This window comes from Microcebus murinus, chromosome 14, assembly GCF_040939455.1.
Source record: "Microcebus murinus isolate Inina chromosome 14, M.murinus_Inina_mat1.0, whole genome shotgun sequence".
Taxonomy (NCBI): domain Eukaryota; kingdom Metazoa; phylum Chordata; class Mammalia; order Primates; family Cheirogaleidae; genus Microcebus; species Microcebus murinus.
Window position 1 is genome coordinate 31332306 of NC_134117.1, and position 15302 is coordinate 31347607.

General features: G+C 45.3%; 1 protein-coding gene across 1 annotated transcript in view; it reads left to right on the plus strand.

The window, feature by feature from the left end:
* LOC105872267 (protein FRA10AC1) overlaps positions 1 to 15302 on the plus strand; it is a 76373-nt gene that overhangs the window by 592 nt on the left and 60479 nt on the right. The window lies entirely within an intron of this gene.

Genomic DNA, 15302 nt, shown 5'->3' on the forward strand with positions numbered 1-15302 from the left:
AAGGAAATTCACTTAAAGAAGCAAAAATGCAGAGGAACTGGCCTTGAGGTGGGGCGGTCTAGTCCAAGAGAGGAGAAGACTCTTAGGATGGTGGCAGAGGAGGAGGAAAACAGACCCCTGGTCCTCCCACCATGCTGAAGGTGGCCATCCTCCAAGAGGGCACGGCCAGCCTGAGGTGTCACTCCATGGAGGAGTCCTTTCTCCTCCAGCTTCTTAGACCGACAGTATTGAAAGAGTGGTTTGAGCAAATGCATGATTGTGACATATAACTCATCCTGCGTTGAAGCTTGCTGCGTTGCCACTTCACCCCTTCTGTCTCATAGCTGGCCCCGTACTAATGCCGATCACTGGCTCAAGTCTCTGTAAGCTTGGGGGGGGGAGGGGCCCGCAGTGGTGGTCATGAGCATTCTCGGATTCAATTACTGTCTGTTTAGCCCAGAAGACTGAGGGTTCCATGAAGGTAGAGAAACTGCTGTGGACCTGGTGCCTGTACGGCGTTGTACACGCACGCTGTGGGCAACTGCGTGCCTATGCGAGCAACAACGCAGTGGACGGTCCGTTCACACTGATCACATGCTCATCCAAATAAACCTCGATTGCACCCCAGAGTTATAACAAAGGGAGATCTGACCTAGTCGAGGAAGTCAGGGGACAATTCCCTGAAGAAGCAGTGATTGTGCTGAGTTCTAAGGTACGGAGGAGTGAAAGAGGGGGTTGGGAGAGCATTCCAGGTGGAGGGAACAGCATATGCAAAGGACAGCAACAGTCACCTCTTTAGAGTCAGCAGAGGAATGATATTATCTGGATTGTGTTTCAAAAAGACCAGTCTGTTATCATCACTAAGCCAGTTTTTTGAGGGTTTGTAAATACTGTATGTGTTTTTTTTTTTTTTACAGAAAAGAAAAAAAACCCTCTCAGTCCAAAAGAATAATGATTTTAGAAAGTATTCTACTAATGCTTGCCTGTGGAGGACTCTGTAGGGGAGGGAGTATATGATGGCATTTTTAGAAACTGTGACCTATGGGCAAGCCTCATTTTAAACAGTAAAAGTGTCACTTAAAAGTTGGCTGCAAGTCAGATTTCTATAAATTGGATCCGACTTCAAGTGCACAGTGGAAATTTGTTCCACAAAATAATTATGTGGTAACAAGTTTATGGAGGATTGTTTTTGTTCAAAGTCACCCCTAAATGATCTGACTTGTAAATGATGCATTTTATAACCACAAAATAAAAACCCTGAGAACTTTCAGGGAACTCAGAGATCTTGGATCCAATCTCTGCATGTTACAGATGGAGAAACTGAGGTACTGAGAGGTCACACAGATGGTAAGTGGCAGAGCCACCTTCCTGCATGAAGGGACACAACAGCAGGTGTTTGGTTGAAATGTGGTCGGTGTAGACAGGATAATTCACTCCCTGTGTTACACGTTCAAATGTGTTGAATTATCAAGCTTGCTTGACCGTCTCTTGGCTTCATGCGACATAGACACAGTCGGAGAAAGGGCGAGCTGTCTTTCACTTTTGACTCGGTAAAGGCGGGAGGGCAAATGAATGAGGGACAGAAATCACATCCACACTATTCACTTTACAGCTGTATTTATCTGGCAGTTCAGTTTGTCAGTTCAAGTGGAGAAAGGACCACTGGGGAGGGCATGGGGAACTCTAAGGGCAAATTACAATGGGCATTCTGAAAAGACAGTATCCTTTTCTTTTTCTATGGCATTTACAGCCCAGACTTGAATTCTTTATTCATTTAAAACACCCACTAAGATTGGGCAAACTTTTAACCATATAATGCAGAGTGCCGACAGCCTTTCTGGGAGGAGAAACCACTTCCTGGCCCCAGAATTGGATCTGAGGAGGGGCTGGGGAGATGAGGGCAGGTCACGAAGTTGAAGTCTTGAGAGGCCCTCAGGGGAGCAGAGAGGACGTGGGAAGTAGGAGTTAGAAGCTTAGGGCTTGCCACCAACTTGGATAATTTAGATAAGGTATAACACCTACTTGTGGACCACACTGGGTACCTTGGGACAAGGGCCTAGAAAGGATGTAGGCAGAGTTGGAAGGAGGCCCAGGGCAGCTGGGAGGCCCAACTGAGGCAGGCTGGACACCCCATTGTCCGAACTGTGCAGGAGCAGCCGAGCAGTGCCTGGGACTGGCTCTGCACTTTGCCAACCCTGTGACCTTGGGCCGATCTAGCCTTCATGAGCCACAATCTTTGCCTCTGCAAAATGAAGATAATAATAGTATGTATCACATAGAGTTGTTGAGATAATTAAATGAGATACTGTATCTTATTTACTGTATCTCAGGCTTCTGGTGTGGCCTGATACATGAGAAAGGTTTATCATCATCATCATCACAGTTGCAATAGGACTTGAATTCTGAACATGTGACTCCTATACCTGGAAAGCAGAGCTCTCAAATAAAAATGAGGTTAGCTGAAGTCTATATTCACTCTAGGAAGCAGGCACTTCTTGGCAGGATGACGGACTATGGCCCTGTCAAGAGTCTAGACGTGTGAAGGTGCCTCCTGGGAAAGAGAGAATGCACCACATTGGGTAAAAGTAGGAGCACCAGCTTGGCCCAAGGATGAGGCCAGAACTGGGGAAAAAGAAGGAGGTTGTGAATCTTGGCTGAAGATTTTTTTCAGCCCACTGCCCTTGGACATTTGCAAGTTAGAGGGGGATAAGATGAATCTACTTTGGGATCCCTGCTCCAAAGGAGGGATTCTCTGCAGTTCGGTGGGCACTATTGTACTATATGTGGGTGCTGAAGACCAACACACAGTGGTGGCACTAGGAGCTGCCACAGAGATATGAGACAAATGACATCCTCATCCAGCCCCAAGGGTCAGACCAAAGTCACCGAATTTTTCACCAGGAGCAGCTCAGCCTTGGTGGCCCAGCATCACTGACAGGTCTGCAGACATCAAAGGAACTGGCAAAGGATCCCAACGGGGAGCCTGAACAGAAGAGAAGAAAAATGAGGGATGAGGTACAATGTCTGGGAACACATGTACAATGTTCCCTGAGCATCCTCTGCAAGACTGGAAGGGGGTCCTGGGGTGGGGGTTGCTGGCGCTTCTGGAAGAGCAGATGAAAGCAGAGTGAGAGAGGAACAGCATGTGCCGTGGTTATGATCCCAGTTTTCCCCTCAGGCTGGTGTGACCTAGGAAACACACATTGTGCAAGTAAACAAATCATTATTAGGAGCATTAAAAGATCAAGCTTGGCCTGCCTCCTTTTACAAACACTCATGCAAACTGGTGTCATTTTAAGCAGGCTTCTCAAATAGAGCAGGGTTTTTGAAGTTTGCAGTCAGATCAGATACAATAGTGGGTCAAGAAATCAATCTAGTGGGGGCAAGCAGAATTTTGAAAATGAAATTATTTTGAATACAAAATTGAAGCATACTGCACCTATAAGGGTGACCATTGCCTTGTGAAGCCCTCGTTTCCATTCTGTGTGTGTGTGGGCACAGTTGCGATAGAAATTGTGTTTCTTACAATCAGTTTACAGAAGAAGAAGAAGAAGAAAGAGAAAGAAAACTGCATTAGCATGTGGTAAAGATCCTCCCCTACTCCAGGAATCTGGGAAATGGCTGGGAAATGATCTTGTTTCCAATACATTTCACTTACTGATTGAGGTTAGCATTTAGACCTGTTGAAATATTGTTTCTGTTATTTACTAGCTGTGTTTACTTGGGCAAGTTGCTTAGCATCTCTGTGCCTCATTTTCCACGTTGATAATGTAGAAATAACAATACCATCTTTCCCTGTTGATACCAGCATTAGCGACGATACATGCGGCGGGCGTGTTACAGAAGGCTTTGTACTGCTGATGGTTCTACCAGAATTAAATGGGAAGGGGGGCACGGGCAGTGAGCAGAGGGTCAGATCTTTAAGATTACTTAGACGTAGTATATCGCTTAGGACTGTTTGGTAGCGAGTGACAGACATCGACTGTGCCAGGGTAAGCATACAAGAGCCTTGTTGCTATGGTGATAGAGTGACTCACAGAATCCAAGGAAGGGTTGACCAAGCTTTAGAAGTGGAGAGCTTGTGAGAGCTTGGGCATCTAGGTGGCAGGAGCTAATGGACGATGTCCCCAGGTGATTCCAGTCCAATCAGTTCTCATCCCCACATTCATCCCTTAAAGGAGAGAGGCTGATGGACTGAGCTCGGGTCAGATGCCTAACCATTTGCCAAGGAAAAGCAGGGCACCTTGGCTAGCAATCCCACAAAGACTGCGAGTGATGGGAGCGGGTGGTTTCCCAAAAGGAAGTTTGGTGCCGCTGCCAGGAGCAGAGAGAATGGAGGCTGGGCAGGCAGAAACTAGGGACGATCACCCTGGCAGATGTACCAGGACCTGTTGGCTAATATCATCTGCCTTTGCCCAGGCTCATCTCTCCAAACCCAACCTCATGATTTTAAAGAGAAATAGCCATGAGGCAATTTGTACACACAGATATGGATAATTTCTCAAAGGTCAGCTAACCTCTGGGGTCCTAACTGTGACATCAGGGGATTTTCACCTCTTATGGGCCAAGAGAATAGAACTCTTGGAGTTGAGAAGACAATAATAACGAAAGCGGACCCTTACAGAATGCTTATAATGTGCCGGCTGCCATTTTAAAGCGCTTTATGTATATTAACTCACTTAATCCTCATAACAATCCCATGGGCTAGATACTATTATCATTTCCCAGATATTTACAGAAAAGGAAACAGGACCAGAGGTTAGGTAGCTTGCCCAGAGTCCCACTGCCAGTGAGAAATGTGCTGGGATCTAACCCAGGTGTTCGGACTCGGGTATCCACCCTATTAGCACTGCTGACACTGCCCCTCTGAAGGGCCCTGTGGAATGGGGGATGCTGAGCGCTGCTTTGGAGGCCCACAGCGCCCCGCAGGCTGGGCACTGCTATTGGACTACAACTCCCAGCATGCAACTGGGCTAGCCATCTTCTTAACCCCTTCTTCACCAAAATTCCTCACTGTCTTAGGTAAAGGATTTTTACTGGCAAAATCTGATCTCCCTAAAGGATAATTATGCAATGGAGCCATGGATACAGATGTAAGTGGCAGTAGATAGTGGAGAGGGAAAGATTCTAAGTTAAAATATCCTTTGCATTTTTCAGCCTTCCTTCAAAGGAAGACATTGGAGAGATTACCATAGGAAAGATTTTTTTTTTTTTTAAATTTAGAAATGTCCATTGTGAAAATATCCATAAGGGTGTTTTAGAGCACCCATTCTCAAACTTGGCTGCATTTTGGAATCACTTGGGAAATTAAGAAAAATACTTAATGCCTGGGTCATATTCCTAGAGGTTTTGATTTAATTGGTCTGGGGTGTGAATTTTAAATGCTCTGCATGAAATTCTGAATAATTCCTCATGGGTCTAAAACAGGAGGCACGGCATGTCATGTAGGGTGCCACCTGGGGAACCAGCAGGGTTGGCCAGGAGGCAGAGGGGCTTGGGGGAAATGTGGACCAGAGCCTTTATTGTGGTTTCCATGGGAAGGAACAGGCAGCATAAACAGGTTTAGGATTGGCTAGTTTGAATAATCATCTCAGTGAGCTTTGGAGCATAGGAGCTGCCCCTGGTTGTCTGGTACCTGGCGCTGGAGTGATTAGGGCAGGTGGATAGTGGTCCCTGAGTGGTTGGGGGGTATGGACTCTGAATTGGTTGGTTTGCATGTGAAAGGTGTGCTCTCCCACATGAGTCAGGTACTATCTCCAGTAATTGCTGACTCTGGAAGGGCAATCCCTCCTGGTCAGCTCGGCCCCAGATATCAAGGCATCAGGATATGGAAAATAAACTGACATGCTTAATATACTCTTCTACCCACCCTTTAATAAGAAGCAGTTGACCAGCTCTACAAGCACTGCAGGGAAGCACCCCATTAGGAGTGGTGGTCTGCAAGGAAGGGAGTAGGAAAACCAATAAACCCAGGAGGGTTTCAGCCCTGCCCCTATTTAGTTTATCAAGATTCCAAACCCACCACAGGGTAACACCCAGGCAAATGGCAAGAAAGGTAGCAAGTTCTACTGCTTTAAAAAGCCTCCTTGAAGGCAGGACCCACCATTTACTTATCTTTCTATGCCCTTGATTACATGATCATTAACCAAAAGAAACAGCTAAAATGGTCTTATAAAAGAGACAAATTAGTTTAGAGATGTAGGCTGGTACCTTACTTTAAAAAAAAAACACTTTGGTTTCCTTAATTTTTATTATCAAAGTTAAGTATGCTGAATTTATACAGTTTTATATCTATCTTCATTCAAAGTTGAGTAAAACATTAGCCATGGATTGGAGGTTATTGTTTGTGTTTCCAAAGGAAGACCCCCCCCTCCCACCCCCCCCCCTTGGCTCATGCTGGTCAGAGAAATTAAACCAGACCTGCTTTCTGTCCCTGGTTCAATTCCCAGGGAAGGAAAAATAATGTAATTGATGATGATGATAACAACAATGACTAACATTAAACACATGCTTATGGTGTGTCTGACACTATTGTAGTTGCTTTAGAACTATTACCTCATTTAATCCTCATAACATAGTTTGGTTATTATTTTCCCCAGAGTTTTAAATGAGAACACTGAGGCACAAAGTGGCTAGACATCTTGCCAAAGATAAGAAGTTGAGCTGGCTTAACAGGGAGGCATTCAGACATTAGAGTCCATGCTTTGATCACTCCACAGCACCATCTCCCTGCAGCAGGGTGAGTTCTTGGAGCAAAGGCATCTCACCTTAATCATGCAGAACCCCTGTGAAATGATGGATATTTGGCCCTTGCCCTAGTCCAGTTTCATAACTGTGGTTAACCCCTGGAAAAGCTGTGGCATATGTGATGGTTGTCTTTGGAACATGGAAGAAAAATTGGGCCAAGATCTGGTTCTGCAACGGATGGGCTGTGTGACCTTGGGCACGATTCTTAACATCCGGGTTCTGATTTACAAAGGAAGTTCTGAGCTGGGTGATCTCTGAAGATCCTGTCCAGGTAAGCTGCCCCTGCCAGCAATCCTGCTGGGGAGTGATCACTGGAAAAACAAGGAACGTGTTGAGCAAGTTCTCATCCAAAAGTAAGTCACAAATAGCTGTTTGAGTGTCCCGAGGAGTTCTGAAAACATTGGGCCTGGTTGCCTCCTGCTCCGCCTTGCACCATATGCCTGAAGCTAGTGAGTGTATAAACATCATTTGCAGCTCTTGCTGGGTGCTCAAGAAACTTTGAAAAGAAGGAAGGAATGATTATTTGGTGAGGCAAGTATTATAGAAAACCCTGGGGAAGACAGGGTAGAGAGTAGGGTGAGGAATTCCCATTAGGTGCTGTATCAACAGCAGAGCAGTATCGCCTTCCTAGGAGGTGTTGAGAAATGCCTGAGGGCATTTCTGTTGTCACCCTGGCCAGAGAGTGCAGCTTGCATTTGGTGGACTGGAAATGAACATCCTGCCGCTTGAGGACCACTGCACACACAAAAATTGTCCTGCCCCAAATTCTCTTAGCACTCCCACTGAGAAGAAGTAAAAGAGGTTTTCACAGTGAAGAACATACCAAACCTCTTTGTGGATTTTTCTGAACATTAATCAATAATCCATTAACTCAGGGAAGCTCAACACTCTTCATCCAAAACAAATTGGCAGATATCCTCTGGCAAGAAATGTGAAGTGGCTGGGTGGTCTTGGACAAGGTGTTTCATTTCCTTAGGCCTCAGTTTCTCCATCATTATAGCACTAATCTCCCTAATTCCTCTCCCCAGAAAAGAGAAATACCTGATAAAAATAGAGGTTTAGGCCAGGTGTGATGGCTCATGCCCGTAATCCTAGCACTTTGGGAGGCTGAGGCAGGAGGATCACTTGAAGCCAGGAGTTCAAGACCACCCTGGGCAATATAGTGGGACCCCATCTCTACAAAAAATATAAAAAATTAGCTGAGCATGGTGGTGCACACCTGTAGTCCCAGCTACCTGGGAGGCTGAAGCAGGAGGATTGCGTGGGTCCAAGAGTTTGAGGTTGTAACAAGCTATGATGGACACCAATGAACTTTAGCTTGGGCAATAGAGTAAGACGCTGTCTCAAACGAACAAACCAAAAAATAAAAAAAAAAATAGAGACTTAGAAAGACTTTGTTTTTCCCATTTTGTGTACAGTAGATACGTATACTGCATTTAATCAAAATGCATATGGTAAAATTTAAACCAAAAGTCTACAGAATCAGGTGATCTCTTCATACTTTTAATGAAGTGTCATTTTAACTATTTAGCATTTTCTCTAGAAATATAATTGAATTTTATCAGAGGTGAGCACCAAAAATGTAGGCAAGGTCATGGTATGCCACCTTTCCTACTGGCTAGACGTGAGTAGATGTCAGTTTAAGAAAAGAAGATCATTAGGGAATAAAACAAGGATAATTCTAAATCATGGGCAAGGTGAAAATAATTTAGCCAGAAAATATGTTTTGGGGTGGTACTAAGGAGAAACAGTGTCTGGCTCTAAGGAGTTTTACCCTAAAGTGGGGCTTAGTTATTGGAATATAACATTGAAAATATGGTTACTCTTCTTTCTTTCTCTTCTACTTTAAACTTGAATCATTCCCAAGATAGTTCATAGCAGTCATTTTTTTTTTTTAAAGAGACACTCCTTTATTCTTTCAGGGAAACCATTAACTGCCTTTTAAATTTTGCTTTGTTTTAGCTTTTTTGCTTTAAGATTCTGGAATTAGAAGGAAAATCATGCCACTAGACTGTTCATGCTTTGGAAACTCGAACTTCATGATGTTGGATTTCGGGCTTTTTGCTTTTGCCTTAGCCCTTTAGAAGGGTTCTGTTTTGTTTTGTTTGGCTTTATATGTTCATTCTGGAAGAAGTAAGAGCTTTCCATTGCTGCCCGTGACTTGTGGCCTGTAGTTTCTGTGACTACCCGTTCGTTTCTGTAGGAACGGTGACCCAAGAAGCTAGGAATTTGACCCCAGAAAATAGCAAGGGAATGACGGAACTGGTTGTGACCATAGGATTAGCGCCCCGCGGGTCCAGGGCAGAAATGGGCGTCAACAGTGGAGAGGCACCAGCCCTGCTGCCGGGTTCAGCACCCACCTACTACCCCCAGCAGAGGTGCCAGGGGGATGGGAAGATGGCAGAACCTATGCTCGCTGCGCCCCCTACAGGCCAGGTGCTTCCCTTACATTGTCTCCCGCGATCGTTCCACCTGCCCCGTAAGCAAGGCATTCTCACCCCCCACCCTACAGATGAGGAAACAGAAGCTTACAGAAGTTAAATCACTTGCCCAAGACCACATATTTTGGCTTCAAACTTCAAACACAGTAAGCTGCTATTTCTCCAGTCTGTCTCCTGCCGTGCACAGTACCCCTGATAAAAGAGCCCCCTCCTGGAAGGTCAGAATGACAGCGGGGTGGGGAGTGGGGAGAACATACTAGAACGGCAACCTTCCTCACCGAGATGCACCCCTCCACGCTAGGCCTGTTTGGCAGGTGCTCTCACTCTAGTCCGAGGGCGAGTCACAGAACCCTGGAGCAGCAGCACAGCCCAGAGGCGGCGTTTCCCCCGCAGCTTTGCCAGGTTGCAGGGGGGCTCTCTCACGGGACAGGTCAGCACCCTGAGAAGACGGTTAAAGCTCCGCCAGGAAAACAGCGTCTCCTTTTGTTACTCTTCTGGGCCAACATGAAAGCGAGCTGCGCTGGGCACGGGCCTTGCTTGTGAGGCGAGTCCGCCGTCCAGCAGCTGACTGTAATTACGGTGCTCCGATGAGCGCTAAGTACGCACTGGACTTGTTTTGTTTTCGTACTACGACCCAGCGAATCTTATTTCTTACTCAGCACGGTCGTCTTCCTCCGTTCACTCAGCAAACGCTCAAGCGCGTGCTCATGCGAGGCACCCAGTGGAGAACTAACTGTTCCCCCGGGGCTCCTGCCTTCAAGCGTCACGCAGTCCAGTGCACGGGGAGAGCCATGAGACGCGGGGACACGATGTGCGGAAAGGGGCGTTGGCACGGTTGAAACTAAAGCAGACGCTCCTACCCAGCCTCGATCCCCACTGGCAGCCTCCCAGGGCCCCGCTCCCCTGCCGCGCCGGGACCGCAGCTGCCAACCGTGTCCCGCCTCACCCTTTCCCCCAAGTAGATCTGGGAAACCTCCTCCCTCCTTCACCTTCGAATTCTCACAAAGATGACCAAAGGCTCTGAGATATAGTTTCTGGGGAATACCAGGGAACAAGGAGAGAATAATGACAAAAAAGAAACAAAGTACAAAGAGAAAAGCCGTCAGGCCTCACTGGGCCTTGCTTGGATATTGAGCACCGTGCAAAGAACCTTTCTATGTGCACTGTGTCATTTATTTCTCTGAGGTTGACATTATTGATGCGCCCATTTTCCAGATAAGGAGACTGGAGCTAGAGAGGTGAAATGAATAGGTCATAAATTTAACTGATGGCAGAGCTACGATTTGAACACAAGAAAATGAGAAAGTTCATTGATCATTTCTTATTAAGAGCAATTTTTTTGTGGGTACATGAGTGGGAGGCACTATTATTCCCTAAAAGGGGCCTTTAGGGAGAATAAATAAAGGGATCCTTGGTAGGTGCTTTAAATCCTCCAGCACCTGGTAGTGCTGGCCACAGGCAGAGCTCAGTCAATACTGAGTCAGTGAGGGCGGGGGTGAGGGGAACTCTCAAATTGTCTCTCCCGAATCACCAGGACCCACACAGGCGTGTCTCCTGCCAATCCCAGTCAAAGGCCAGCTGCCTACACCCCTTCTCTTCCATCTTGCAGCTCCAAGGCATTTGGGACAGCTCGGTGGCTGGTCTCCACCACTACTCTCTGGTTCCTATAACCCCGGAGACTCAGTCTGCACGGCTTTTCTAGACGATGCTTCCCCGGGACATGATCCCACAGGACATTTTTATTTTAAGGGTCAGAGGATTACAGTAGTCCCAGACCCTCAGTGGTGCCTGAAACTGCAGACAGTACTGAACCCTAGATTCACCATGTTTTCTTGATCTGATAACTCCGATGGCTACTGCGTGACTAATGGGCGGGCGGCATATACATCATGGATCCACTGGGCAAACGGATGATTCGCATCCCCAGGCAGGACAGGGTGAGATGACATAAGATTTCATCACACCGCTCAGAACAGTATGCAATTTAAAACTTATGAATAGTTCATTTCTGGAATTTACCATTTAATAATTTCTTTCTGGACCTCAGTTGAACATGGGTAATTGAAATTCTGGAAAGCAGAAACGTGGATAACAGGGAACTACTATACAACAAATATTTAACAGCAATTATAAGGAAGTTGTAGAGGTTGTGGAACCTTCCCAACTGCTCCATAAATGGCCTGCTTTTATTTCCTGACTCTCTGAGAGTCAGACGACAGTTCTGCCACCGGCTCCCTGGGTAGTGATCTTTGGGAGGTTATTTAACCTCTCTGAAAACATCTGTAAAATGCCACCATCTCTTCAAGCTGGGGTGAGCCTTCAAGACGGTTCTGTATTTGAAAGTTCTTAGCTCAGGGAAAGTGCTAAATAAATATTGTTGTGAACTGAATTTTGTCCCCCACTACCAAATTCATATGTGGGAGCTCTAACCTTCAATGTGACTGCATTTGGAGATGAGATCTTTCGGAGGTAATCAAGGTTAAATGAGGTCATAATGTTGGAGTCCTAATGCAATAGGATTGCTGTCCTTTCTCCTTATGAAGAAAGGAAGAGATACCAGGGTGCACACACACAGAGGCAAGGCCATGTAAGGACACAGGGAGAAAGTGACAAGCCACAGAAAGAGGCCTCAAGAAAAACCGACCTGCTGACACCTTGATCTTGGACTTCCAGTCTCTAGACTGTGACAAAATATGTTTCTGTTGTTTATGTCACCCGGTCTGCAGTGTTTTTGCTGTGGCATCCTGAGAAGACTAATACAAATGTTCATTCCACTTCCTTTTCTTTCCTTGTTTGAACACACTCACAGGTTCAAAGGCAACTCAGAATTTGAACTAGAATATTTTTGACCTGCCTGAGCCCAACTTGAGCCACTGGGATTCAAAACTTGGAAGGAAGACAAAGGGAGAGCAGCATATGTTCTTAGTGTTATAGTGGAGTATTGGTCAGGGCCCGCCCAGGGATTATTTAATTGTCTAAGCTAAAGAGTAGATCTTTGAGTTTCTGCTTACTAGTGATCAAAGGCCCAGACATCTTATCCATGTTACATCTGAACTTGTAGACCTATGTCTAGCAGAGATGTAAGTGAATTCTGAGAAGTAGAAGATATAATCCTCAAGGTTATGGTTCTATTGCCTGTAGGACATTAACCAATTTTGTATCTAATTCAACTGGCTTATTCTAATATTCTTTCTCCAATGCCCATTTGATCCCAGCACCTCTAATTCTCTTTGGAGCCAACTTTATCATCCTTCACTAATGAGCTTAATAAATCTCTGACACATGTTCAGTCTACATTTGTTTAAGAATCACGAAAAAAAAAAAAAAAGAATCACGTTTTGACTTTCGTTTGAAAAGTATACTTTGATAAATACAAGAAACTCTAATATTTCTGGAGCAAAAAGATCAGACTTCAAGGAGAGATAAGACCTTTCTGGATTGGGATTTACTTTTTTTTAAATTTCTACATTTTCTGTGTTTATATATTAGCAGGTTTTTTTTGTTTGTTTGTTTTTAGACAGAGTCTCACTCTGTTGCCCGGGCTAGAGTGCCGTGGGGTCAGCTTAACTCACAGCAACCTCACACTCCTGGGCTCAGGCGATCCTCCTGCCTCAGCCTCCCAAGTAGCTGGGACTACAGGCGTGCGCCACCATGCCCGGCTAATTTTTTATATATATTTTTAGATGTCCAGCTAATTTCTTTCTATTTTTAGTAGAGACAGGGTCTCACTCTTGCTCAGGCTGGTCTTGAACTCCTGAGCTCAAAGGATCCTCCTGCCTTGGCCTTACAGAGTGCTAAATATTAGCAGTTTAAAGTATCAATATTCAAGAAGCACAAAATCTGGTATCTACAGAAGACTTTGATTCTTCTCACATTCAGAGAAAACCTGGAGTGAAATGTAAAGTTGGTTTTTATGCTTTGTCCTCCTCCTTCTCTCCTTATCCCCACCTTGCCATACACTGACAGGGCCCCTTAGTCTGAGTCTGTCATTCTATCTGCTCATCCCAGAAGGTGGGAAATGATCTGATAGGATACAAGATCTGAGTACCTGCTGTAGCTGCTGCAAGGCTATTTGCATTTAAATAGGGAACTGAAGCTTTAACCTAATGGCTTTTAGATCTGTTTTTTGGGCTTTGTCTCACTTCCCAAACTCTCCTTCTCCCTGCCAGTCCTCCCCCTGAGCACACTTCAGGCAAACAACTCCACAGATACACTAATATTCAGGTAACATTTTGTTTGAATGTTTAATTACTTAGAAAGCATTTAATCCAAAGAGATGAAGTTTCAATAATGGCAGAGGCAATTGTGGTGTCAAGGAAAGAACCTTGACATCTGGACACGTAGGTGAGTCTGGTCTGCCCTTTATCAGCGGTGCAATCTTATGCAGATCACTTGATTTCGTAGAGTCTTGTGACCCATGCCTGTCACTCGCCTTGGGGGGAATTGTGAGCATTGAGATCACTTACAGTTGACCCTTGAACACATGGGCTTGAACTGTGCACGCCACTTATACGTGGTTGTTTTTCAACAAATATATTGGAGGCTGGGCACAGTGGCTCACGCCTGTAATCCTACCACCCTGGGAGGCCAAGGCGAGCAGACTGTTTGAGCTCAGAAGTAGGAGATCAGGCTGAGCAACAGCGAGACCCCTGTCTCTACTAAAAAAGTCTCTATTAAAATAGAAAAATACAGCTGGGCATAGTGGAGCGGCACCTGTAGTCCCAGTTACTCGGGAGGCTGAGGCCCCCTGTTTTAAAAGATTGAGGACCCCTGGAGAGACATTTTCAGAGAAATCAAAAGCAAAAATTAAGTCAGACAGAAATTACAATATATTTCTGTAAAGTTACACGGACTGTGCCTACCTCTCTTCTTCCCCTTCCACCTCCTTCACCACCTCCACCTCTGCTGCCGCTGAGACAAGACCACCCCTCCCCTTCCTCTTCCTCCTCAGCCTACCAATGTGAAGAAGACGAGGATGAAGACCTTTATGATGATCCACTTCCACATAATGACTAGTAAATATATTTTCTCTTCCTTATAATTTTCCTATAACATTTCCATTCTTTTTTTTTTTTTTTTTTTTTTGAGACAGAGTCTCACTTTGTTGTCCAGGCTAGAGTGAGTGCCGTGGCGTCAGCCTAGCTCACAGCAAACTCAAACTCCTGGGCTCCAGTGATCCTTCTGCCTCAGCCTCCCGGGTAGCTGGGACTACAGGCATGCGCCACCATGCCCGGCTAATTTTTTATATATATATATATATATCAGTTGGCCAATTAATTTCTTTCTATTTATAGTAGAGACGGGGTCTCGCTCTTGCTCAGGCTGGTTTTGAACTCCTGACCTTGAGCAATCCGCCCGCCTCGGCCTCCCAAGAGCTAGGATTACAGGCGTGAGCCACAGCGCCCGGCCAACATTTCCATTCTTTAGCTCATTTTATTGTAAGAATACAATATATAATACATATAACACACAAGATATGTGTTAATCAACTATGTTATTGGTAAGGCTTCTGCTAAACAGGCTATTTATTAGTAGTTAAGTTTTGGGGGCATCAAGTTATATAAGGATTTTCAACCATGTGGGTGGCTGGCACCCCTAAGCTTGTGTTATTCAAGGGTCAACTCAAAGAGATGTGATTTGGGAAGGTTGTTAACAACTTCAGGCATTGCTGATATGCAATGGAGGAAACGTTTGAGGGCCACCAGGAGAGCCCCTAGAACTCTTCAAATCATGCTGATTAAGTGGCCGCCTAGAGATGCATTATTGATTTTAACCTTAGTGTGTAAGCACTTGCTCTCTCGTTACCTTAAATTCCTTTTGCCACCCATCTGGTCCTCCAGTTTCTAATTAAAATCTGGAAGTTTCATGAAAATTCGGCAGGAACAGTTTTTATGAAATGTTTTCTCCATGGAGCAGATTGTGCTGCTCATCCGAGGCAGCTCTCAAACTAATTTAACTCTCAGCCTCGTAGCCTTCGTGCAGAAAGGCAGGGAAAGCAAAAATGGAGCTGTGGTGAATGGTGCCAGTTGGACCGCCTCACGCTTCTGACTCATTTCAGAACCATTATCATGTCAATAGAAACATCCCCTCTACTCTCCATATTTTTGCAAGGAAATGTTATTAGAAAAGCAAGGT